The sequence below is a fragment of the Bombus vancouverensis genome, chromosome 10 (genome assembly GCF_051014615.1).
Source record: "Bombus vancouverensis nearcticus chromosome 10, iyBomVanc1_principal, whole genome shotgun sequence".
In the NCBI taxonomy this organism is placed as follows: Eukaryota; Metazoa; Arthropoda; class Insecta; order Hymenoptera; family Apidae; genus Bombus; species Bombus vancouverensis.
In genome coordinates, this window is record NC_134920.1 from 5304706 (window position 1) to 5330849 (window position 26144).

A 26144-nucleotide genomic window follows, 5' to 3' on the forward strand; every position below is an offset into this window, starting at 1 on the left:
GAGTAGAAATCGTGTGTAGCGTGTCCCGCCCAAAAAGTAAAGAAAATGACCGATTTATTAATGTCCACGGTGTTGGGTTGGTTATTGCTCACGTTTACCGGAAACTCGACGAGTTTCTCGAAGGGATAAGTACATTTTTCTACTTTATGGCCGGGTAAAAGTAAAATAAACGAATTTATGAATTAATTTATCAATCGATTGCATTAATATTTTTCTGTAGCATGTACTAAGGTAGTTTAAAATGTTGAAGTTTGCGCAGAATTTAGTATGCTTCTTCAATCTTCGTTAGAAATGTTGTTTTTCATTTGTTATTTCATCTGGAAATTATATAACAAGTAATTAAAGCACGTTTATCTTCCTCGTCACACGGTCTTTGATCATCGAATTAGAACCACTTGCACTACCGCTCATAATTATTCGAATCACTTGAAAAGTTGATGTACATTGCTTGAATAATCTAAATTTAATACACGAAAATGTCTGACTAATGATACGCTGCTTACTTAGCGTTCATAGCAGAAGCGAAATAAAATACAAAAAATCCTGTAATTTACGAGCGCCATAGTATGCGTATAACGTTAGAAATGAATAATCTCTGCCATGAGAATTCATTCGTGTCTCTCGTTTTTAACGACGAAAAATATTGAAAGGTTTGAGTGATTCTCGTTAAATGATCAGAATCTTCCAAATTTTCCTATATTTATTTCCGCTTCATTTACAAAAAAAAGACAGTTTACACAATCCAATTTACAGGAAGCTGTAGCAAATAGCAAAAGGCAGCATAACGTAGTGATACCATAGAGATTTAATAGGTTCGCTGGCGATGCTCGTTATCGAGCGCGTGGTGAAATCAAGGGCCGAATCAGCAACGCGCGGTCGAGTGACCGAGCGCGGAAAGAACTCGGCGATCGCGATCGATCGTCGAAGATGTTCCTTAATTGGACGTCGTAGCTATGTTTCGGCACGCGGGATTTTCTAAACCGATTAGAAGTAATTGCGGCGACAGCTGCCCCGCGGGCTGGAAAAGCACCATTCGCAATGTCTTTTTATCGTCGTGGCGATTTATTAACGGCCATCCCGCGGATCGATCGAGAGACCAACGTCGTCGTCGGAGAAAATAACTTATCCCCGAGTAATCGACGCGATCGTTTGTCCCCTCCACGAATTCTATCAATTATCCCCCTTACTTCATCGATTACCGACCCGCGTGTATTGACAAAAATTAACGCCGTTGTCCGTTTTAAACTTATCTACGTGGCAATTATTCTTCATTTGTCCGTTGGATACATTGAAACGTTGGAACGTGGTGATTGCAGATAACGCACGGTGCGAATCGTATGGGAAATCGAATCAAAGGATGAATAGAAGAGTGACACGACATGTGATTGTACCGGTGATCGTAGCATTTGTTCAGCAAGGTCGTTGCATGCGTCGCTTCATCAATAGTTACTATATTTATCTTCATTTGTCTGAAATCCTATTGCGAAACGACTGGGTTATTCGTGCAGAAATCATGAAGTTTGCAGAACCTGAACAGCCTTGGCTTCGATTATTACCTTCGTATGTTAGATTCCAATTTTGGAGACAAGTTGCTGCCGAGTTAGGTGTAATATGGACTTATTTTGTACGTGTTGGAAACTTGTAGCAAATTTTCTATGAATCTGAAATAATAATAAAAAATCGAAACATAATTTATATGTTCTTTTGCGATCACAGTGGAATAACAAAGCTAATCGAGCCATACGAAACACGCTTTCTTCTACAGAAAAGCTGTTAATCACGTTTGGAGAAAGAACGAAACCAGAAAGGTAGCACTTGAGCTTACGGCGATTGCAGGATTAAATTGATGACGCGTAACCTAATCGTAGGAATGAAAAGATTAATTCACCTATGCATCGAATATCGGATGAAATCGAAATATCTGCATAGAGGTTTTAATCTGGCAGGAAATAACATTTGGTCGAGTCCAGGTCAAACGCGGATGCCACGCGGTTTCCTTAGCAACTCGCTTTTTCCTGACAGATTTATCGCGTGTCCCATTCATAGCCGAGGAATATGGAAACGGCGGTAAAGGAAAGAGAAAGAAACCCGTGTATGCAGACACGATCGTACGCTGCGACAGTGACGTCCGCGAAGAGCCTTGTTAGTCGACATTGAACTTCCTTTCACTGTGTAATTGAATTAATTGCCGGCGATATTGCCGCGTTACTTTGCGTTTATTGTTCTCTAACATCGCCAATCTTCCATTCTGCCTTTCTCTTCTCGAACCCTTAAAATTCGTCCCTCGTTTTACCACGACCTTCGTGCCGTAGACTTTCTTGTTAGCGGGCATTAAAGTCTCTTTCACCGGCGCGATCCAACCAATTCCCCGCGATTTCAAGCTTTTCCCTGGTTTTACGTTCTACTCGCTTGCCCATGGGAATGGGCAAGAACTTCGTTACGCGTTGATTTCAATGACGTCTTCTTTTTGCCTGTTTTTATAGAGAGAAAAACGATACATTTTTGGTGATTCATAGCGCGGAAAAATAATCAAAGAAACTCTCTGTCTGTTACTTTCATTGGCAACATTTCTTCTAATAACCAAATTAGTCTAGTTTTGTGATTATTATTTGATTGCATTTTGGTCTCTAAGATATCGCGTATTGAAGTTTTCTTGGAAATTTTCAGGATATTTGCTCGTTTTTTATATGTAGAATAAGTCTTTTCATACGGAACAGAGCATCCGTAATGCAATAAATAGCTCCATGTCGTAACGAGTTTACGAATCGAAGAAATCTGTCATAACACTAATTGAAATATTAGCAAACACACTGTAATGGACATTCAAAAAACAGACAACATTCAGACAGGAATATATTTGAAATAAAAAGACAACGCGCTATGTTTTCGTCAAAAATGTACGTGAAACAGAAAATACTTTCCATCAATAGTATCGATGGTACATACTTGTTAAGTACTATCAGCAGTACTTGTACCTGTTTATTCGTCTACTATCCAAATTTTGGCTATAGAAACAACACAGACATTATGTTGAAATTCAATCACTTTTTATTCCACTCAAAAAATTCCATCATTTTCTAACAATTCTCCCTCAATTTACCCATTACTCGTTATCATTGGTAAAAAGTAGGAAAACTTCACGGTGCAGCTTCGTAAGCGCGAAAGAAGCGACGCCGATGAACGAGGAAGGCCGATCCGAACGGAACGTTAGAGTTCGCGACAGGTTCGCAGACAGATCTCGCGTTCACGCCCGAGTTCACGCGGTTTTTGTCGCGTCGACTGAACGACAACGGCTACCACGGGAACCGGTAACCCTGGACTAACTTACTTTCAGCCGATCCAGCCGCTGAATTACAAGTAGCCTAGCGTACTCTTCGCGGATCGCCCTGAGGATCGTTGTAAACAGCGCCTAAACGGCGATCCGCGTGCAAAGCGTAAAAAGCATAAACGGCGTGCTCTCGGCGTAAACCGTAATTTTCCACGCTACCAACGAACAGCGCAGTCGTTTGAACAACGCTAATTTTTTACGACGTTTCATCTATTGCTAACGATCGGTGTCTGGAGAAAGAACGGCGGCTCACTTGTACAATGAAACGACTAGCCTCTTTGGATGCAAATATTACGTGGCGTGGCACGAAGAACGCTGGCTCGAATTGTCGTTAATTATCGTGTCTTCGACGGTAGCGGCATTTGTTTGAGGATTTATATGGAATTTGTATAGTAGTTTGGCGTGACACGTTTAGGATTAGAAAGTATAGTCTTTGCGTTTTTTAACACGTTGTTAGCACGCGTGGTATCTAAATCGAGGATGTTTATGCCTTTAGGATACACTTCAGAAACTTAAATGTAAAATGTATAAAACATCCGAAGTAAAACGTTCATTGTTATATCTACTGAATAGAACAAATCTGTGTATTTCCAAATTTTTCCATTTTTTCTAGAATATGTACCATTTGTTCTAGAATATGAAATTGCGTAAACAACAGTTTAATGATGTCATTCACATAGTTACGTGTGACGCAATGGTTTTGCATGAAAGATCAAGGTTACGTGCATAAGTATAACATAGGAATTTAATCTTTTAATTTGACAAGGCAAATAAAGTCTTGTCTGTACATAGCAGAGATGATTTTTTACAAAGTACGACAAACAATGTTTTACAGTGGCTTGCAATATGTGCTGATAATTTTAAAGAATGAGGTATTTTGAAAAAGTGATTCTTGTTTGTCGATGAAGTTTTTGAATGTATGACACGGTTTAATACGATTTAATAATGAATTTATAAACATGTTAAGATTATAGTCGAAATGTTTCGCTTATTTCGAGAGTAGTAGTCTTTTCAATAACACGCTACTTCAAGTAGTATTGTAGATACACAATCAACGTTTCAAGTGATACAAAGACGAACGTGATAATAGAATTCAATAATATCTCGACCCAGATCTCATGTATTCGCGTGCACAGTACGCGATCCCGCAAATCTTTCGATCAAATCGTGAATACATAAATCTCATTTTCGCAAGGTTAATGTATTCTAAACGATAATATTTCTGCTTTCCCTGCACCGAGGACCATAAATCGTCTTCTTAGCCGTGAGTTCGACCAGCTGGTTTCAGCTACGTGTCGCACGTTTTGACCGTGAAACGGTGGCGTTGCGCAAACCTGGACAAACGTTACGTCACTCGCGACGTGATCTATCATTTGCATTCCTCTTCCGCCTGTTGGATGAATCGCCGATTAGGTCAAGATTGCAGCAGTATAGACAGCGTTTGGTGCTTCGTGTTGCCGGATGAAAACGGCCACGTTCTTCCTGAGTTGTTCGATCAGTGAAACATTAAGCCATCGTCTCTTCGCGAACTTGCCTCGTGAAGCAAACGACTTTTCGATTAGCTTCTTCAACCCGCCGTCTGTCGAAGTTATTATCTTTAGCTCTTTTGCTTTATTTTATACCGACATTTTCTTGAAAATTTAAAGGCTCCTTGCTAAACTTGTTATCGATAATTGGGAAACATTTGTAATGAGTTTTAGGCTGCTTTAACACGAAAATTTTTTAACTAATCCCTGCTTTTTCGTAGAAAAAACTTTTTGCAATTATCATATATTGCCTTGTTTAATTAAAAATCATTATCTATTCAAATTATAAGTATTCGGCGAGCAGAATCAGAGAATACTAGTTTTATAGCATATAGAGAACTTGTGAAATTTAAGCTGAATTCAAATCTGGATATAATTGAATTTAAAACCTTAAACCAAGTCTCATCTAATCTGATCCCGATTCAAACCTACTCTCGCTTACTGTATAAACTAAATGCTGTGACACATCGAGACTAATAAAAATAATTTGCAAAGGAACTTTTCTAATCTAAAAGCTAACATTCTTGTTGAGTACTTGCTATTAGAAAATATAGGGATCTGGAAAAAATATAGCGAGAAATTGTTGACGTCCCAAGATAAAGTTTAATGAAGTTTCGCGTTAGCGGAACGCAGAAGAATCTCCCATGGTAATCTGGTATAATTGAATAGACGAAAAGTGGATTAGGCCACTTTCCTCTAAGAAGGGACGCAATCCAGCTTGATTATTGTCTGCGCGAATTCGAACTTAATAACGTCCCCTATTTTCTTCGTTCCCAGCGCGGCTCTCCGAAGCTAGATTACGTTTAATTACTGTTATGACGTCTGCCAACATGGAACAATGTACATAGGTTCAAAACGAAGAATTCCGCGGGGAACGCAACCTCGGTCTCTCTCATCAACGTGGAAACAGAACTTTTCTATGGAAATCCTGGCTCTTTTATCGTGTGATTTTTTTTACATTGTCTCGTTCAATGCAACACACGTTTGCTAATAGTCGAACAGTTCCTGGTTTACGGTTTAAATGAAACGGAAGAAGCGTCGATGGAGAGGGTTAACCTTCGTTCGAGTAATCGAGCTGGATATCTGACGAACGATGCAGATTCAAGAGTCTCGAAACGAGAGGCGATCTCACCTCTGGCCTCGAGATCTTCCGTCACGTTGCGTCCACTCTTTTAACTATCCCATCGTGGAATTATTCCGCGGTTATACCTCGAGGTCGAGGTCGTAAGAACCCTGGGATTCGTGTAAGGAGGTCATCGACCTCCGTTGAAACGGTCTGTTTGAACAATCGGTAAACGAGAACGTGGACGAGCAAAATGATTCGTTATTCTCGTCATTGATGGGACGGTGAAGGTGTTGAGTTTCGCCTGAAGGAAACTTTTCTACTCTTGCTCGGGCACGACGCGACGCACACAGAATTCAGGTGGAATCCACCGGTTTCGAGAACGTTTATGTGGGTCACTCGGGGAATCGTTAAGTCGAACGTGTAATCGTTGACGAAAGTGGTGTAAATTTTATGCGAACCTTCGATATTCCGATTTCTATGTAATTAATCGATAACGTTAACCTTCATAGAAAATTTCGATTGGTCTTTGTACGAACGTTCCCGTATAATTAGTGCAACTATGTATATATATATATTTCTTCTTGTAGTCTTCGCATTTCTTAGTAAAAATATTACTAAACCGCTCTGGATCTCCATCCTTGAAATATTTTTACGGAAATTCCAAATTTGTCGCGTTTATAGAGAAGTTGAATAATTCAAAATATTTCTTTTCCATGTTACAGAATTCGGTAAATTTTTGCAAATCTATAGGACTACTGAAAATTTACTAATAATAATTATATAGTAACAATTAACACTCACATAGTCCGAGTGACGTCATAGTGCTGAAGCTTCGGACTTATAAGTACATTTATTACATAACATCCTGACTGTCTACATCGTAACTCGGAAGATTTCGGTTCTCTAGATCTTCTGATATCTTGAAGCAAGTCGCATTAAGCTCGTTTGCGTGTCACGCGCTCGGCACCTAAGAAAGTTCAGTATCTTCTCAGAGATTAAGATCACGGGAATTAACATAATCGTCCGGCTTAATACGATCCTCTGAATGACTGGAGGTCTCGTTATGCGTCTCTGTTGATCATAGGACATAGCACGGAGATTCCGGTAACGTTGACTAGTCCCTCAAGTCGATTGAATCGGAGCTGCTCACGGGACAGGGATCAACGTGATCCTGACCGTGCTACCCGGACGATAATGGGAAGATGAAAGATCATGCCGGTAATTTTCTCTGCTTCGTAATGCACCTAGTATGACTTATTACTGTCGATTCAACGACGAGCACGTTTTCCACTTTATCGTACCAATGTCGTATTCGAGGATCCTCTAACAGCTGCTTTGAAATTTTCGTCCAGCTAAAATACCCATTCGAAACGGATCGATCGTATATTTCAGCGATCGTATACTTCCGAGAAAGTTGTCGAATTATCGAGAAAGTTAATCAGGGGGCGACGAGGTATGAAAATAATTAAAGCCTGTTTTTGCAAAAAGAGTAAAAGCGCAGGGAGAGAAGACGATACGGGATACGCATTTTAGCCCAGTTATTTGCTCAGCTGCGTCGAACGGGATAATCGCCCGATCGCCATTGTTGATCCTGGTTAATTTCACCATCCCAATTTCGGAGCGGAGCTCGTTTCACGGTCGTGAACCGTCCGCGACGTGCGTTCACTTTCCACGAGCTGATCACGTCGACGCAACCCCATGGTCCCACGGTCGCGCCGTCAGAACAATCACCCTTCGACGTAGCGTGTGCGTGGTAATAGGAAGATGAAGGATCACGGTGGTAATTTGCTCAGTCAACGGTCGGCGAGATCGCGAAGATTTATCACCGGTATGTTCGATGGACAGAGAGAAAAAGACAGGACAGGAGAAAGGGAAACGATATGACGACAATGCGCGAGACAGAGAACGACGAAGGAAAAAGAAGATGCGAGACCAAGAAGAAGAGAAAGAGACAGAGAGTCCTAGAACTCGAAAACCAGTCTACACACGTCGCGACGCGCGAGAGGTCTGACCGCTCTTGACCCTCGTGCCAGGGTGCTGGAATTTATCGTTCGAAGGACTCACCTCGCCACTGATGCACACGCTGGTTGCCCGTTCGATCCAACGACGAGCGGTTGGTTCGACGCCACACGTTCCTTCGAGATCCAACCACGAGTTTCTTGCAGTAGTCCGAAATATCCAAACGAAGGGGTGATGGGATACAGGCTCCACGGATTCTCGTTCGAGTAGCCGAACCACGACACCGGAGGAACGAGTTTTCACTTTTATTATACGGAGTCCCGCACGCGTCTCCTCTTTCTTCACCGCGTTACGTATCACAGTTTCTTCGCGACCGGTCGACCTCGTCGCGCCGCTATATATTATAGAAGACGCGACGAAGTGAACGTAAGGAGGAGGTGGAGGAGGATGAACTGGAGCAACGTCGACAACAACGACGATGATAACGACGATGATAACGACGAAGAAAGAAATGGCAACCTTACCCAGCGAAGGGTAAAGGAATAAGAAACACTGGAGGAGCACAAGCCGATCGCCGTCCGATCACGTCCAGGAAGAACCGGCCGTATTAAAGGCGAAGGAGAAAATATAAAGAGGAACAGGGCTAGAGAAATAAAGGGAGACAGGAGATTTCACGAGATCCTCTCTCGCGGCGTCCCGAGGATCTTTGTCGAGGAATCGCTCGGATCGATCCTCCTACCTCCTCTGTATTATTCCACTGAACGATCCACGGGAACGGTTTATCCAGAGGCACGGTATATATACTTGTGTGTCAGCCGCGCGACGTATCTCTTCCGCTCAGTCCTTCTCGATGAACGAAATCGGAGCCTGAAGCACGGTATCCATGTAGTATCGGTGTCGAGCGGTTGTATGGATCCACGATCAGGAGCGTCCGGCGAGCAAATCACCCGAGCGTACGACGAGCGTAGTTGTCGCGGTAGACGGGACGACAGGTGCAGCAGCTGCAGCTGGCACGGTCGTCGGCTTCATACTGAAGGGGCGCCTCGATGCCGCCGGCTCACCGATGCTACGAGAAACTGGCTCTGCCACTGGCGACGGCACTGAAAAGTCGGAGCTAGCGCAGACTCTACGCTAGTTCCACGCTTGCTCTCCGCCGCTGTTCTCCGGCTCCTTCCCCCACTCCTTTTCACATCGTTGGTCCAAGAGTGGGAATACACGGCTCGTGCAACGTACTCGTGCCTCCCCTCGACTCCTCGCCCCAGTTTTTCGCCTTCTCCACCTTCTCTTGTCGTGGACAGCCTCCCTCCCCCTACCCTCGTGGAACCTCCCCACAGCTACCCCAACAACCGCGCTTCGAACATCCCCCCTCCTCATCTCGATTCATTCCGTTGGTCGCCGTGAGTCGCGAGTCGTGAGTTCTCGGTTGCTCACGGGCACATCGAGAATCGCTGATATTCCAGCACTTCGTAGCCGGTCTTCGATGGATGTTGGGTGAGTTCCACGCGTTCCGGTAGGTCGGTGCCAGAGGAGAACCGGACCGGCAGCAAAAACGATTGCGTTTTGAGACGAGGGGAACGCTCTGGGCTCTCGTCGATGGCACGGGCGCTCAGCCTGGAAAAGCGTTTCGCGCCATGTCCGAATGAGCCGCTGGACCCCTTCGAACATGTTCCACGGTTATCGACGATTTTTTTCTTCCAGTTTGTTGTTTATAACCGGTGGCTGGGGTCACGATTGAGTTACAACCGAATAGATAAATGTCGGGTTTTTTTACTGATACAATTGCACAATCGTTTAGATATGATCCCCGATTCTTGTAATTAGGTAGAAAGCATTAGAATTTGGAACGTTGCCTTTTAGTATTATCTGTTTGAAAGAAATAAGGCGTTGGATTTCCGTGGAGATAAAACTAACGTTCTGCCTAAGAGTTCCCTGCCATGCAACACAACATTATCTTTCAGCCATTCTGGTTCTGATTAATCCAGACATCATAACTATTGTAAGATAAATTTTAAAAGTTATGGTATAAGAGTTAATACCTGTAATTAACAAATTTTGGTTACGGATAACCATTATAAATGATTAAAAATTGTTCGATTTTCGGTGATCATTATCAGTGAGGGAAATTTAATTTTGGTTATCACTGACTAATATAAAAGATCCGAATTTTATTTTTATTATCGATAACCGTTATCGATGGCGAAGAATTTTAATAATGGATACCAGTGTAATCAACTCCGTTTCAAGATTTAAACTTTAAGTAGTAAACCTGTAAAAAAACCTGTAAATGCGTCTCGAAAGAATCTTCCTGCCGTCGAGATGGAAAGTGGAATATAAAAAGCTCGCAAACAGCTGCACTGAGCAGGGCGAGCCGAACGCACGGTTAGACCCCGTAAACCGACGATTTTTCTCTTTGTATACGCGAGTGCTAGTTGTGTGGGTGAGATTTCTACGAGGGGAACGGTTTTGACAAGGGGCGAAGAACCCTCGTAACGTTCAGCCTGATGAACGTCGTTAAATCAAAGCTGTCCTCCGAAATTCAAGGCGTCACACCTTTCCGAAACTTGGTCCTTCGAGTGTGTTCGTGCTCGTACCCATTATATATATCGTACTTGACGTATATACTAGCTCGAGAGTATGCGACCTGTCTCGTCGTGTGACCTTTCCATAAACCACAATCCACCCCTTGGTCAAGATGGCTATCACCTGTACAAACATATTAACTCACATCAGTAATCATCCTAAGGACTCCCCATAAAGTTCAATCCTTTACTTTTCTGTCAAAGGCCCTTAACCGTTAGAAACATCTCTCAAGCCGAAACGGTCCCTACAGTTATTACTCATTAAGGGAAAAATGGGAAAAGCGGATTTTCTCATGTACAATATTCAACGGCCACTTCCACCTGCAAGCGGCCGGTGATGAAGGGCGGGCAACAGCCATTATTAGTTCCGTGTAAATATTGGCTTCACGGAAAACACCTTACTTGCTAGCAACCTTTCAACAGAAGGGTTAGCAACAGAATACATCTTAACTTGTCAGTCACACTTCACCTTATATTCTTCGAGGGAAAGTTGGAAATAGAGAGTATATTTAAGCTGTCAAATCAGTGTTATAATTATTCAACCACCCCTATTATCTTAATCGATATAGGGGTCGACTGATTCGTGGCGTCGGTCATCATATCGTAACGAGAATTTATGACTCTCGTTGGCGCGTTATGCTGTGAAAGCGTCTCCCCGCGAAGCGATCGAACACAGCCATTTGCTTATTTCTGATGGAATCGAGTTTAGTTGAAGAAATACAGGTGGAAAGATTTAGTACGATTTTATGCTTCATTAAATGCAAATTCACATTTTTATAAACATACAGTGGTTACATACCCTTATTTTCTAACGAAGAATTCCTTTATCAGATTCTAAATTCATTTCATTTTCATAATATCAGATTTTTGTAATTATACGAAAGCACTATTAAATAATGTAAAATTTAATATACTGAGATGGAAGTAATCATTATGATTAAATACTATAACAAATACAATGGCGAATACCTTTTGTAGCTACAGTAAATTAAAAAGGAAAGAGACCATTGAAATGGACACTTAGTGTTCGTGTACTTATGAGCAACAGTGTACGCTTGAAGTCGAACGACGAGGCTCGGTGGAACGTGGTCCCTCGTGCCACGACGCGAAAATACAGCGATTGCGAAACAACGGAGACATTTCTGTCGGTCTATAAATTCGAACTAGCGTCGCCGACGCGGGAATAATAATGTCACTGATAAAATACCAAACACTAGAGCGTGGAGTAACCGTACTTCATTCAAGGCATTACCGTCTGGCGAAGGTATTCGCCAAGAGAGAGAAAGCTACAGGACGAAGAGGACGAGGAGGACGAATGGGAGTGACAAGGAAAATGGGTGGAGCAGACGGTGCAGACGGAAAAAGAGGTTCGATCGGAGAAAGAAGAAAGAAGAGAGAAAGATACGAGAAGAAAGGACAAGACAGAGAAGGAGATCTTTCAGAGTAGAACAAAATGATCCCAGCGTGGTCGGAGGAATTTATAACTTTTCCACTTTTGCCGATACCGAGTCGCTCTTGGTTGCTTGGGTTATCGCCACGAAGTTGCACTTGTTTTCCTACATTTATCGGGTGTAAAGATCGAAAATGTCTTGCGTCGTTGGCAATCTCACGACTCGTCGAATATTTGCCGGTTACCGAGCCTCGTGTCTAAACACGAGTCGGAAGGCGACACAGAGTTAAAACAAAACGCGAAAAAAGCACACAGCGAGCCTCCGCCTGTGCCACGAACGACTTTCCTTCAAATCGCCAGGACGTTTTATGTGCCGACGCTTGACATTTACAGTGAAATCTCGGCCGTAGCCGGTCGCCTACCATTTGCCTCAATGACATCTCGGGGATCTACGGTTTCTGCCGTCGCCAGAACCTGTTTCGAACCCGTGTTCCTGCTTTGGCCCGCTACGAATCCGCGAGCGACCGTGTCCGTCCGCGAATCGCCGCTCCACCGCCTCTATCCAACGTCGGTGTCCACGTAGCTCGGAGAAGCTTGCTCTCTTGCTTCTTACCTCTCTCGCGATTTAATCGGTCCTGTCGTGTTTTCAACGGTTACATTTCGAGGCACTTCTCGGACCGATAGCGGCGCGAGGACATTCTTCTAGACACCACGGCAACGGTATCTGGCGCCTTCTATCGCGATGAAAGTTTGTCGACTTTGATTACGGTTTTAGTAAAATTTGAATTTTCTCTGTGTCATGAAACGACGATTACGTTTAATTCGTACTAACGTGTAACAGTTGATTTATAGTTTATATATCAATATATGATAGTGGATAGCGGATGGTTATTAATATATGGCAGGTTGAAAAATTTGTGATTTAACAGTGGAAATACAGTAAAGTTTTTCATATTCGAATCAGATCGAAACAGATAAAAATGATAGTGGAATTTTTACATAATGCAACGATCACTTTTCTAATAACGAATTTCGCGTATTCAAACAGAGTCCAGGGAAATCGTTAATTTGTTTCAATATTTATGAATCCTCTGTATCCTCGGCTCGGATTTAAATTACTGTTATTTTTTAACGTAGTTCCCTTTGATTTTGATGAACTTTATCTGAGCAATGGTTCAATGTTTTTACGTTATCTAGGAAACTGGCTTCTCGAACTTTTTCAGAATAGCTTTGTTTACCATAGATATCAGTTGATTATGCGATGAAAATCGCTGACCGCCAGAAAACTTTGAGCAGCGTTTAAAACCGCACGATATTTTCTGCCGTTTGGCTGGCACGCGAGCGTGACTCAATGCGTTTCATTGCGCCACTAAAACAGAAGCTGCGTGCGCGTCGTGCATTTTAATTCGCCGAGATTAATATGTGAACCACTCGACTTCCTGCCTATAGACAGATCGTAATGCGCTGTAAACCGGAAACGATGCTGAGGATAATTGCACAGGTAAAACGAGAAGGATACAGTTTCGCGGTATTGCCGACGATCGGCTTAACACACATTTATAACATTACGATCTTCTGTTACGTGTATGGTACTTAAAGGCTTAGCGGAAAGATCGATGGTTTAATGCGGCAACAAGTTTGTTGTATTACCAAGGTTGAACCTTTTGGATCTCCTTTTTCGGATCTTTAGATGCCCGAAGTTCCAGATCTTTGATTTCTTTCACTTTGTGGCCTTTTGAAACTTCAGGTTACGATGCTTTGGATCTTCTTATCTCCGCTCTTTTATCTTTTTATCTTTTGGTACTCAGCCAATGTTATTCAAATATTTTTAAACTTAGACCATTTAAATCATTGCCGTGAATCGTTGGAACATCGTACGATTCGCAAAAGATCACAAAGAATAATAATCAATGGAGAACGTATCACAACCGTATTTTTCCTCGACACGCGTATAGATCTCTTATTCGGACTGTTTGTTCTTGGAGTTCCTCCGCAGAAGCCTTTCCACGGATTCTGTAAACACTGCCATGGAACGTCAACAAATTTTCCTCGCCTTGTGATATCGGTCCATGCAGATCGTTTGCTTGCCGTTGAAAAATTTGGGAGGCGATGGCGACAGCTGAACAAACACGAGCGCCCTATTAATCGACCATACCTCGACAGGGAAACGCGAACGGCGAGCCGCTTTCAAATATTTGAGGAATCTGTTGCGATACGACTGACTCCGGTAAATAATACATTATGCGCCATAATTAAACACTGTTTGAAAAACACGTGAAAAATGGGGCGCGGTGCTCCACTATTCCCCATATTATGTCTATCAACTTATTTATCCAACGTTATTAGTCAATCGCGAACCGTCAAAGTCAAAGAACCTATAGACGTACTTTGTCACAAAATTATTTGTACTCACATAACGATACAATTATCATTTACACTTTGACTGCCACGTTAGTCATATGACCGGCCACGGTTTCTCCTGTGATGCCACGGTGGTCATTGGTGACCGGAGCGCTTGAACTTCTTACAATTGTAAAAATTGAATGAAAATTGACAGTTAGGACATTTTGAATATAACCGACAAATAGAAGATACTTTGAAATAAAAAGTGCCCCATTGAACAATTAAACATTTTTATTAGAACATCAATAAAAAAAAAATGAGAACAAATCTTGCATCTAACGGTGCACTGTGTTTGCATCCATATCTTTGAAGGGTAATCTACGAATATTATTATAAACACAGCTTAGAAAAAAATCGTAAATGCTGCTTTATAATCATATAATTGAAGTTAGAAGTGTGAACATACCTTGCTATTATATATAGAATGAGCAAATACTGTTTACTAATATCTTCTACACGTTTCAACAATATATTCTGGACGTTTTGCTCACGACGAAATTTCGAATGCGAATGGTTTGTTGAAATAAACGAAGCCTTGTTATAATATGTCGCTATCAACTGTTACCAAGGCGCCATGGTCGTTACCCGTGACCACCAATAAGATAAACGGTCCATCGAGAAAGAATGTTGTCTTACATCATCAATTTATTATTATTTTGCCATTATATGCTTTGAATAACAAAAATACTCCCGTGGCGTCCTGAGCGAAACATGTGATTTCGGCGTGGTAGTCAAAGTGTCAACATTTCCATATCCGGTGGCAGGAACGTATTATCAAGCCAAATGCTAGCGTCCAGTGAGGTCACGTTGGTGTCACGCGCAAGTTGACCCTTTACGCAAAGTTTACGAACTTAAAATTTTCTACCAAAAAGACGCCGGCTATTGGTTAAAGTTACAATTCATGCTGACAGCAAAATGTAAATGTATTTTTAAAGCAGTTTGAAAAAATTAAAACATTTAACTCGCCAAAAGTCTTGTTATAAAATTACGTTAAAAAAGATTTTAATTTTTTCTACGTCAATTCAATATGCAGAGCAATATTCAATTACTAAAGAATTTTGTTAGCGAAATCAATTAGCAAAAAAGAAAAAAATGATATTTACACGATACTTCATCAACCCGCTATGTAACAATGTCCATGAATTAAAATAAAAGAGAATCGAGAAAACCTAGAAACTGCGCTCTTACTGTCTGATGCGTATCGATTTAAATTCCCGCGATCACGGTTTCACACAGTTTCCCTTGTTCGCCATATTGGAACACCCGCGTTCGTTTCATTTGCCGTTTAATTGCAACTCTCTCGCCTCCTGTCTCGATCCTACGTCAAAATAGAAATCACCAGGAACACGTGGTGTACACTTTTTGCTGTGTGACTGTTTTCACGATGTCGATTGTCATGCGGTGGATTCCAGAAAAAGGGACGTGAAAACAAGACCATATTCGAGTGAAACGACGTATAATTCTGCGGGGAATCTTTTCCAAACTCCTTTAATGCGACTTTACAGGAAATTCCACGTGGAATGCCCCGTAAACGTGGAAAATCTCATTTCTTCGTCTCGACCAAGCCGACGTTATACACGACTATATTACGTACGCGGCCCTGTTTTCTTCTGAAATAGCCAGGCTTGTCGGAAAAAATTAGCATAAACGCCGGGAACGCGTAACGTTGTTATGCCTGTGTAGGACAGTGGGAAAACACTAGTATATATCCTCGTGCCTGTGACTAACGTTCCTGTAACCGTTGTTACGGTAGTCGTACGCTGAAGTTAACGTACTGAAGTTAAATAATAGATGCCTATTTTTGTTATTCCGATAAAAGTGCAGCTTATCAGATCGCAATTAACTGCAAGGTTATTCGCTCTTAATTAAAATTACATACACCAGCAGAAGGTTAAAAATCAGTACTTGCTTGCGTGTTTAAATATTAGTAAGTTCTGTTTCAGAAATTTTATAAATATTTTTCTACTTATTAGAATTTATTACTATCATCAATTATAACTTTTCTTGAATTATAACACGCCTTCGTACTATTTATCTTTCAAACATTCTTTCATTCGCCACTGTATGTATTCACATCTGAGAATTTCATATTCACAGTACGTGTATTCGTTAATGAAAATCTATATTCGAATAATTATAATCAACCTGCGATGATAACATCTTACGCACTATCCAATCATTATATGCGTGGCGATAAATATACATTTGACGCATCCTTTCATACGCGAATTACACTTCAATCGCGTTCGTTACCAACTTGTCGAGATACAGCAACTTCCCTCGCGCTTCTCGTCTAATAATTATTTTAATATTCCTGCCTAGAGCGAGTGTTTTAGCTGCTTCGGTTTCGTTAAACATAGCCGATATCGTTGCCCACGAAGTGCCAAGTGATTTTATCCTCGCCTCTCTAAATGATCTCCCCCTTATTTCCCTACGCATGATCGAACGCCCCTCCCCTCTTCCTCTTCCATCGGTAAATGGTTTATTAAACGCGATGCTGTATTATTATAATAATTATGCAAATATTCCAGTTAGCCTTGCAGGGGAGCTGTAGGGGCTACGGCGAGACCTTGTATTACTATCTGGTTAAGAAAGCTGTCGTCTCCTCTCTTCGTACGCTTGCGTCGATAATTAAACTAGCGCGCAAGCTCACGACGCGACGTTGAAAATGGAAATTTATCCGCTCGTCACATTCAGACGCGCTAATTCCTCCTCCGGCTTTTGCCATCGTAACATTAATCACCGGCTGCTAAAACCATTATTTCTACCCTATACACGAGTGTGTACATACAGGTAAACTGCATTTCTTCGCCTTTCGATTTATCAATTATTTTACTATTTCTTCTGGTTGTATCAGTCATGTTAGGATATTACGGATGGGACGTCGTTGGATATTCGGTTGACGTTACTACTCACATTGATTTGTACGCTTTGAGAGAATATACGTAGGTTCGGTTCTTAATAAAATCGGAGTAATGAAGAAGCGATTTCAGGGCCAAACTTTAATAATGCAACAAAATAGTGTAGTATCGTGGAAATTAAGATATAAATTTTTTCCGATTATTTACAATTTATTAATAGTGAATTAAATATACAAATATAAATTGGACAGAAAACGATGTTTGTTTAACTGAAACTAAATGCGATACTCTTATCTATATCAAATAACTTTACAGTTATTTGGCAACTCTCGTCACAACAAATCTAACATACACTCTTTCACTCTCTCTATAGTAACTCTAACAACTGACAACTCCATCAATTCTCTCAACTCTACTCTTCGATGTCTCGATCAACTTTGACTCTCGCAACATACTCACTTTTCGACTCGCATACTCTGACCTCTCGGTCGTCCCTCCTTAAAACACGAAACCGTCCTTCTGCTCTAACGTTGTTTGTTGTTCTTCTCATATCTCTGTAAGAACTAGGTGACATTAGTCACATAGGCGCTTTTAAATGTAAACGAACCACAGAAGGACGACGTACACGGTTTTTTCTAATTTCAACCGATCTCTAATTCAAATTATTTTACGATATTACAATAGGATAATTGCTTATGCAGATATCTGCAAATTTTTGTAGGATATACGTGTTAATAATTAGAGCAGGGAAAGCTTCGATAAGATATATACCTCTTCAAGGCTTTCGTCAGAGTCAAAGAAGTGAACGCCAATTTCTTGCGTCGCAGTCGTAAAACGGTTGATCCATCTGGCTTATGACGCAGTACCGAAGAAGGTCAAATTTATGGCGCCTTCGAGTATTTATCACTTTCTCTTCTTGATAATGAGTTTCGTAGCTCTAACAGATACTGGACGTCTTGAATTATTCTAAATAATCGAATCGTTGTGTTCTTCGACGTACGTCTTGCCAAATGAATTTAGAAAATGACACTAACTAACGTGGTAGAAATTATGGAATCGAAGTTCTAAAACCAAAGAGTTCCTTTATTTGAAACGTTCCTGGTAAGTTAAAAAAAAAAACTTTCTGTAAATTAATTATCCTCGAGTTAATCGATCGGAATTGCAACTTTAATTTAAAGACATCACATCCCAACCGTCATTGAGAACAGTAAAAATGATCGTCGTTTAATTTGCTCAATGTATCTATTAGGTTGTCCGAAAAGTTTCTTTCGTTTCATAAGGTCATAATAGATGAACAACAATTTCTGTTTTATATTATTTACTGAATTAGGTATGATCCATCCCGTCCTATTTCTATTATTATGTTTGTGCATAATTCAATAAACTGATATAAAACAAAAAACATTGCGCGTCTATTATTTCCTTATACAACGAAAGAAACTTTTCTGACAACCTAATATATAACAACGTATCGCAAGATATTTATATAAGAACGTGGATAATTTTTATTTGCCTTTTAATTCGTACGTGTCTCGATCGTATACTTGCTAACCGCGAGACAATGCCATCCTGCAAACGCCTGCACGATCGTCTCGTGGAGTACGTGTTACCCCTGCCCGATCACAGCGTCATTCCTCGAGCATTTGCGTTCCAATGGCATCGATGGAATCTTCAAACGCGCTCCTAATACACGGATACGTAAAGTGGCCGGCGTTGTTATGGGGTCAAACGAGATACCGTTGCCTCTGTTAACTTAACCCGAGTCTCTTGCGCAAACTGCGGCGTATTTGAACGGCAGCCTCCTGCGCTTTCCTAATAGGATATTTTTTCCATTTCATCTGGGACAGACCGGCGACGCTCGTGGCCAGATTGCTTTCTATCTTGATACAGTCGGCCACTTATCACCGACTTATGCACAGAGGTCGAGCGATCGCACGAAACGAGGCCTGTATGCATCTATGTCTCTTGTGCCTCGTGTAGTTCTTACTTCTAGCGACTATGTATCGCGGGACGACGCGACGTGATGGCTTTGTTCAAATTTCCTTGTGAAATATCTCTAAACAATGCTCGATCGATAGAATAGAGATAGATATGAAACTGCTTGAAAATGTTTTATCGTTTTTGGAGAAAGCGTTAAACATTAACATAAGCGCTGTCTCTTTGATTTAATTGTTTACTCGCGAACAACTCCATTTCGCAGTGGTTAAAGCAAGCTAATAAACAGGAAAGGCTGAAACACAGATTGTTGCGTATCGTATTTTGATAGTGGAAATTATTCCAACGTGAAATATTCATAGCGCTAACAAAAATTTTGCATTTCAGCGAACGAATGCAAAAAATTCACTATCATCGCGGATATTTTATTCTTCGTGTATATAAAATTACACTCGCGTAAATATTCGCATTCGTCAGGAAATTTTAAGTGGCGTTTTGCGATCTCACAGATCTATATTTCTAATGACGCAGCACACCTAAGTGTACGATATCATTATTGGGAATATAATTAAGCTTCAAGTAACGCCGCATTAAAATCGCATCAACATTACATACAGAGTTCTCTTATATTAGACCGAAGTATTTTTCGGTTCTCGTTTCACGGTTTTTCAAGGGAAAGAATATTTCGGAAGTTTTGACGCAGTAAAAAAACACGAGTAAAATTATTCTCGGCCTAGTAACGCAGCGAAGCGGCTAATCTCCTTCACGAACGGTATCACAGCGTTTCCATGAAAATGAAAACGTCTTGTAGATGCAGCGACTCGTTTGCAAGTTTCCTTAATTAAATCGAGGTAAATGGACCAGCGTCGATGTGTTGGCAGCTGTTCGAAACCGCAGAAGAAGGTTCCGGTACGCTGATGTCGACAGTGTAATACGTATACACCATTATTCAAAAGTAGAGTCTCAAAAGTCTGAAAATCAAATAAGGCACAGTAGGAAACTTTCACGCGGAGAATGGGATACTGCTTCCGTAGGGAGAATCCTATTTTCCATTACGATTATCACCACGTTCAACGGACATTTGTCAAACGTCAAACTGGCACGGTTTCAGCGTTAGCAAAGCGACAAGAAGCGAACGCTAAGAGGAGAGGCTCGATCAATTAACAATGAAAAGGAGCGCGGCGAGTGGAAAGGCGCGCGAGCCTCGTGCGAACGCGCGCGGATTTCACAATAACTTGTCAACGTAAGCGAGCGTATTAGACGCAGAGTTCTGAATCGATCGTCGTATCTTGCGCAACCGACGGATTGTTTGATACACGCAACGTGTGTGCATAGATCCGGTCAGCACACGTTGCGTTCATTCGATCGGAGTGCGTTGACTTGGCCCCAGGCTCGTGTCTCCACGCTCGAGCGGGCTTCCCACCTCGTTTCTCGCTTTTTCTGCGCGTTCAGTTTTCGGCCGTGCTTTCAATCGCCTCGTGAATTTCCTTGCATCTCGAGTACACCAAAATTCCATTTATCTGATTTCGTCGAGCCCGTAAAGGGAGAACTCGCAAATGGTGAATTTTTCGAGATTTAATTCAAGGGCAGTGTCGGCAATTACACCGCGGAGATAACACTGTGCGCGTACGATTTATTATCAGAGGTCGATAGTGCTCCGGTGTAATGGAACAGACGACTGTATTTGTATACGTTGGTATAGCTACAGCGATTGTGCTGAACTTTCGAATGACGATGGGAATTTTCGTTGACGTAGCGATTTTTGACACGTGGGAATTTTACGCGCCAAGATAACGACTGATGGATGTGCAGATGTGTACGGGTGATAGGGTGGTTCGTGAGACGCCAGTCTATTCATTATATTTCCTACCACGCTTTGGTTTTTACTTTTGCTTGGTGAAGTTTGTACGTTAAGGATAGAGCATCGAATGGCAGACTGAATTCGTGATTTATTAGTTATGTATTCACATTGCACGCTTTTATTCCTGAGCAGAATTTTCTACCTGTACTATCAAGATATTTTGTAGCACAACTTTTTCCTTGGAGATTTTACATACAAAAGTGCCAATTCATTTCGACCGAGAAAGAATATGAAGCTTAACAAATTATGTTAGCTGCGTTCGTCTTATATGATAAGCAAGCAATTCGTACAAATATTTTAATATTGAGATAATATAATAGGAAAATTACAATATTATAATGATATTAATAGGTAAAGCAGTTCATGAATGAGATGAAAAGTATCTATAATTTTGTTAGTTATCTTTCGACGAACATTGTGCTTATAATTCTAAACGTTCAACCATCTATCGATTGTGGGAACGTGCGAGTTAGGAAACAGAAGAATTCCCGTGAAATGCGTTACCTCTTCTAAACGTTTCTCTAAAATCTCTAAAAATACCGTCTACGTATATATTTTGAGGAAGTTTGCACAAAGCGAATATGACGTAAACGTTAGTTTCTTCGAAAGACATTTAAACTCGTTTCCACCGGAACAAGTATGCGTAGAAACAACAAAACACCGTTTTACAAACGACTAACCCGTTTCATTCTAGAAATGAAACGGACTCGTATGCAAATTCAACGCGATTGAATATTCTCTGTGCACGCACACGTACAGAAAATCAAAAAAAGAAGAAGCAGAACGTTGCAATCGCCGTGTTAAACAGGTAATTAATTGTTGTTAATAACGTGACCAGTTGCATAGTGGATGCACACAGCGCCCGTTAGACGCGATAAAGAGTATAAATCAAACGTTGCATTCCGGTGTTGCGATTTCTTGTCCATTTTTTTAGGATTAACCGTGAACTCAGTGCCACGAGTTCGGTTGAAAGCGGCGGACATTTACGTAATATACGACTCGGGTTGCTGTAACAGTTCTACTGAATAATCGAGTAACAGTGTCGCTGTTACGTCTGACGGAATTAATGAGTCCTTGATACCATGACGATTTCGTGGGAAGAGAATCTTACACGGTTCATAGAACGTGCAACTTGCTGCGATCTTAGCTTTGATTTTTTATTGAGAAAATATATATTGCACTTGTCAAGAAGAATACCTGTTCGCTCCTTAATTCTGCTCTTACTATAAAAACATATCCAATATCAGGGGTAAATACTTAATCGCACATTGTTTTTCCTGGTATGTGAACTTCTCAGTGGTTACATCGATCAATTCCATGTTGTACGAAGTTTCCAAATTCGTTATCTAGATATATAAATAATATTAAATATTTGAAAAATAAAGAATGTATTTTCATGGATTCATTTACCATAAGGAAGTAGCATAGATAGCTGCAAATTCCATCTGCTCTCTTCTACGTCTTACAAATAACTTTTACAAATTCCTAGATCGTTGTTCTGCATAAACACAATCGCTCAATTACTTTTCTCCTTTGATAATTTAGATCTCAATCGATCAGTAGCATCAATTATCATTCTTTGTTCTAATACTTACGAATAGTGGATATATCATAATTTGCCTTAATCCTCCTGCAGTCCTCGACAAACAGAAGGATTTTTAATGTTCTAAGAAAACACCTAACGAAACTTCTAATGGCCCGAAACTGAGCCAAGGAACATAGCAGGGTCGGATTAGTTCGTAGCGAATCTTAACGGTTCCTAAACTTTTCTAACGATTTCTTAACAACGACCTCGAGTATATAATTCCGCGTTAGAGCCGATGTCAAGCGATTCTCAATCATCCTCGATGCCTTCTCGACCGAACCGTTCGGTAAGGACGGTTCGGCGAGATCGGTACAACAATAATGACGTCCGTGGCAGGCGGTCATTAGCTGCGATCGTTGTAACGATTTCCACGCTTTCGTTAATTTTCGAGCAGAGCCGAGCGGCAATGGGTAAAAAAACGTTAGGCGATCGCTCCAGCGAGAAAGTCCATCGGATACGAGGAAAGAAGTTGTGACGGAAAGACGAGCAGGTCAAGTTCTCTGCGTGCGTTGGCTCGAAACCAGACCGGCTGAATCACGACACTCCATTTATGGATGATGCGCGGATTGGCGTTTAAAATTAATATCGGCCGTCGCTCGAACGTCACAACAATTTCGCCCGTAAGAAGAAAGTCGAGCGGTCGTTGCGCGACGCCCAGGATCCTCTCTGCGATTAGTAACGCTGTAATTAGTCCGCGGGCCATGCCTAACGAATAAGAGCGAGATCTCGTCGGTTTTCTCGCAAAAGTCCTACCTTTTCCTCTGGAAAGTTTCCAGAAACGAGTAGACGAGGAAATGTTTAAATTGAAATTTTGTTCAAATCGATAGAAACGTACACGAAACGTCGAAACACAGCGCAACGTATCGACTATAAAAAAAAGAGCTACCTGAATTCCTCCTCAAAACGGAAATTTAGTTTCTTGAATGCCCCTAAAAGACATTCTGATAGAATGTATGAATAATCGAAAGAATTATGGGAGGCTAGAGTGCAGAAATTATCGGATTCCAATTATTATTGGCAATGTGTACTTCTAAATTGGCATGAAATTATCGAATGATCTAATACCTATTTACATGTATGGGTATTGTAGAAGTAATTACTTGAAGAAAAACTTTACATCTTTATTTATGTACATCCGTGACCTGGAGACCGCTATTACGCAAAAAATAGAATTTAGTGAAACAAAAATATTCTAAATAATGAGGGACCCATATTATTGTGCCCTTGAATATAAATTATGTTTTGGGTTATAAGATCTAGGAACAAAGGAACTAATAAATAGATTTCTATTTATGTTCCTTGTAGCCTTTAGCTAGAGCTATAACTTACTTTTGGTAATCCTTTGCTATAAATATATGAACGTGCTCTCTATCGATTCTATTGTATTGTAACACCATGGATGCAAAGACCCAGATCAGAGTACACATATACATTATATTTATAGTTCTATTCTTAATTATAGTTATACCTTTATTGATTTTTTTAATTACTCTTTAGGTTCAATATGAACAGGTATGAACATTGAAATTTTTTCATTTACATTCTTCTCACACAATTCGAAGTTACTTTCCTATTGATTTACGACCAACTAACAGAATAAAGAACATTCTTCATACTTTTTCCAGCGATGCAAGATAGTAACTGTAGAAAATGGAAAATGAGGATAGAGTGGCAACTAAACAGCAATACGCGGCAAGAAGAATCGTTCCCAAAAAGGCGGGTGACCGTTAAGGTCCGCGACCTCTGGAATGAACCTTCGACTGGAATCATGGATATTCGTACGGAGCTTTTGTGACAGTACCGCAGCGAGTATTCGTGACTGTTTTAACGACACCTTAACCAGAGGACAAAAAGGTAGGCCTTGGTTTAAATAACAGTTATTAAGACGCGCATTAACCGTTCTCCAGAACTGTAAACTTACTTAACAGCTTTATCGATTATCTTTCGCATTTCATTTCGTATCTATCGCTCTCGAATCCACTGTTTTTACAGTTGTCCAACAAGCGTACAACGAATCGCATTCAACACCATCCACACGCCACACGCAAAGTTCAAAGAAACTCGCAACATCATGTACCACTTCAAAGTAATGTGTTAAAAGCGGCAAAAAGCGTGATCGCTCGAACCGTTAAGCGAAAAATGGTACAGCACGAGTTCTACGTTTTATAAATGACATAGTTCTATTTTTTTATTATCATATTCCTCGTATAGACGATCTTATATAAGTATTTAGGCACTTGCAAATTAATATCTAGCAAAAAAATATAGTAACTGTATTATATAGCAATTAAGTTAGAAAAATATATAGAATGTATAGTAATAAGCAAATGTACATAAAATGTCCGAACTAGAATAGTCTCTATGATATCGAATAAAAAAAATCATTTTTTCTCTAGGATACTATCTGTTCAGTTACATTCGTAAAAACACAGATGACAAGAATATTAATTTTTTGACCGAATTGCACCAAGTCTTCGAATGCCTATGGACAATAGCGCACGTGCAATTAACATGTCGTTTTGATCGATTCGTTGGGAAGATGATTCGGTCTAACGATTCTTTTAAAACGCGATTTAGCGTAACGGATATGCTAGCTGGGAACTGGTTTTCATTTTTCGCAGGAATTGCTATTGATGCGAATTAGAGGCCGTTATCGACGGTGGACGGTGAAGTGTAACGAAACAGTGTGAAAAAACGGACGCGTAGCGGTCGATCAGCTAATTGGCTGGCCTCGAGCGTAAGAACGCTGCCGATATTTACGCAAACGACTCCATTTTTGGCGATCGATTATTATCAACGGCCGCGTATAAATCGCGAAACGTCGCGTTCGGTTACTCTCGTCATACTTTAACGTCCGCTTAGGAAACTTTCGACTCGTTGTGTCCATACGCCAACAACGTTACCGAGGTGTCAATTCGCTGGAAAATGAAAGAATCACTCAACGACATCGAGCGTTACTGGTGGTTTCTTTTTCGGTTCTACGCCTGGCCGTATTAAAGCAGAGAGAAAGAGAGAGAGAGAGAAAAGAGAGAGGGAGAGCGAGAGATAGAGAAACCGGTCGAAAAGGTTCCGGCCTTAAATTATCCGGCTTATTGCCTGGAATTTGTTAGTCGTCGTTTTTACCCATTATCTTTCTGTCCGTTGCACGCATGGGCACGATCGATCCGTGGTTGCGTTCGTGGCAGATAACGAATAAATTATGTAGCGAATGGACCAGAGCGGAAACATTTTTCTCCGATTTCCATTCGAGACATGTAAGCGATCATTGTCGTTGAAAACATCGTGCTATTTCTGTTACGAGCGCCCCGCTATGCAGTGGTAAACTTACACACGAGGCAGTTTTTAAATCGACCAGGATTATTGGTCTATAATTAACTTCGCAAGCATCGGTTTCGAAAAACGAGGCAACCTATGTACGAACCAGTTTTGTCTCTATTATCGTCACGGTTAACGTGCAGAGAAAAGCAGCAGCAGCTATGGGCGCTACTAAACTCATAGACAAATGTTATACCAAGTTATCCCGCTGGTAGACGTTTCGCACATTTTAAGTCAACACGTTATCCCAGTCGTAACTATCCCTAACTTGAAAAAGGAACGGAGAAATGAAGGAAAACAACAGCGTCACCTTTTTACGAGAAACCACACCACTAC

At 41.0% G+C, this 26144-nt stretch overlaps 1 protein-coding gene and 2 long non-coding RNA genes across 4 annotated transcripts in view; 1 reads left to right on the forward strand and 2 right to left on the reverse strand.

The window, feature by feature from the left end:
* The window catches only part of knockout (Stork-head domain-containing protein knockout), a 111456-nt gene extending 102484 nt beyond the window's left edge, over positions 1–8972 (reverse strand). For both annotated transcript variants that reach the window (XM_033336055.2, XM_033336054.2), the window contains exon 1: positions 7985–8972. The gene's annotated coding sequence lies outside the window, so the exon portion shown is untranslated. The remainder of the gene's footprint in view (positions 1–7984) is intronic.
* The window catches only part of LOC117157793 (uncharacterized), a 130768-nt gene extending 105933 nt beyond the window's left edge, over positions 1–24835 (forward strand). The window contains exons 4-5 of the long non-coding RNA XR_004464317.2: positions 24119–24347; positions 24486–24835. This is a non-coding gene — a long non-coding RNA (uncharacterized LOC117157793). The remainder of the gene's footprint in view (positions 1–24118; positions 24348–24485) is intronic.
* On the reverse strand, positions 683–1919 carry LOC143303278 (uncharacterized). The gene is made up of 2 exons (XR_013059415.1): positions 1557–1919; positions 683–1477 (listed from the first exon to the last, which is right to left on the reverse strand). It is a non-coding gene; the product is annotated as an uncharacterized LOC143303278 (long non-coding RNA).
* Positions 24836–26144: the final 1309 nt, after the last annotated feature.